This window comes from Mastomys coucha, unplaced genomic scaffold (assembly GCF_008632895.1).
Source record: "Mastomys coucha isolate ucsf_1 unplaced genomic scaffold, UCSF_Mcou_1 pScaffold6, whole genome shotgun sequence".
Classification (NCBI taxonomy): domain Eukaryota; kingdom Metazoa; phylum Chordata; class Mammalia; order Rodentia; family Muridae; genus Mastomys; species Mastomys coucha.
The window spans coordinates 109,815,322-109,817,376 of NW_022196912.1; positions in this window are offsets into that span (position 1 = coordinate 109,815,322).

Here is a 2,055-nt window from a genome sequence, read left to right on the forward strand (position 1 = left end):
GTCTTTGCAGTCTAATGTTTTAAAATCAGAAGAGAATGTATCCCAGAACTGCAGATGGCAGGACAACAGCCCCACTGACAAAATAATTTCATAAATTAGTAGTATTTTCTGTTTGTGAAAGAGAAGAAAAACAATCTGTGCACTGTGTGCTAGCCATGGATTTCCTTACCATTGTCCCTACCTTAAAAGGAAGGATACATTTCTATGCCTGGCAAAGAAGGCTTATTTGTGAAATCAAACCATCTTTGAGCATCTGCTGAAGGGAAGCATGATGGACTGTTGCACGACTGAAATAGAAGCTTGAAACCAATATAATTCTTTGAGATACTTAGGTCTAGTTGAGAGAAAAAAAAACCTGCAGATACTTAAACATCACTTTATGGAAAACTGAAATGAACAGCAGTCTCTTGGGAAAATGTGATAGGGAGAGACAGAGAGCCATGGGTATAATGACTACTGTCTTTGTATAAATAAGTTGAGGTTTTGAACAAATGAAGAATGTGATGTGAGGATAGAAGGGAAGCACAAAGAAAGTCAAAGAAAGACTATTTTTGACACATATTAGTTGAAAACTGTTTCAAAGTGAATAGACAAGGTAGATCCTAGAACAATCTATCAAAGACATACTGGAGGTTCTCATAGTACCAGAAGATGCTCCACACACTGCTGAGGGAGAGGAGTAATAGATAAGTTCTACCAGCTATAATTTCATGTCAGTCACAAAAAAATTCTGCATTGGCAAGCTATCACCAATGGTGCAATGGGACTAAAGGCCTGATCAATAGGAAGGAATTAATGCCTGGTACTGTAAACCTGGAGATGCTGGAGAGGTCATAAACCAGAAAGAAGAGCCTTCTACTGCCATTTTCCTAAGTGTATATACTTCATAAGCATATTATAAATACTTATCTTTAAACCTACAGGTTGTGAGCCTAGCCTTTAACAGCTGCCCCACCTGGTGATTCATCTCATACACAGTCACCAAACCCAGACATTATCCTGGATGCCAAGAAGTGCTTGCTGACAGGAGCCTGATATAGCTGTCTTCTGAGAGGATCTGCCAGAGCCTGACAAATACAGAAGGGGATACTCACAGCCAACAATTAGACTGAGCACAGGGTCCCCAATGGAGGAGTTAGAGAAAGGACTGAAGGAGCTGAAGGGGTTTGCAATCTCATAGGAAGAACAACAATATAAACCAATCAGACCCCCCAACCCAGAACTCCCAGGGACTAAACCACCAATCAAGGAGTGCACATGGAAGGACCCATGGCTCTCTCAGCATATGTAGCAGAGGATGAACTTATCTGGCATCAATGTAAAGAGAGTCTTTTGGTCCTGTGAAGACTTGATGCCCTAGTGTAGGGGAATTCGAAATCTGGGAGGTAGGAGTAGGTGGGTGGGGGAACACCCTCATAGAAGCAGGAGAAAGGGGGAGGGAATTGGGGTTTCCATTGGGGAAAGGGGGATAACATTTGAAATGTAAATAAAGAAAATATCCAAGAAAAAGAAAAAAGAAAAAAAAACCCTCCAGGTAACTGTAGCTCTTACCCTTCATCAAAGAAGCCTCTTTTGCAGCAGATGAAGACTATTATAGAGATCTGCAGCTTGTCAAAATGCAGAGAATAAAGGAAGGCAGGTGTCCAGTCACACCCGAAACATCTGCAATGCAACCTCTACACCCAAACGGCTCAAAGAACATTGTGGAAAAGAAGTCAGAAAATTTGTAAGATGGAGAATCTCGGGATGCCTGATGTTAGATAGTACCCTAAGCATAACAGGAGAAATGTAACCATGGTGTCTCATAATGTGATTGTTTGGGCAAGATATAATGCCAGTTGACATGCCAGTGTTGACAACAGAAATTTCACATAGTCCCACACTTACAAGTGGTTACTCAATGGCTGGTGAGAGGAGAATCAGTCTTTTCCAAGGACCAGGTTCCTCATAGGATGTTCAATCCCAGATAGGTAACCCTTAAAAACATGGGTATACAAATAATGAAAAACGGACTCATTAGTCTCTCTCTCTCTCTCTCTCTCTCTCTCTCTCTCT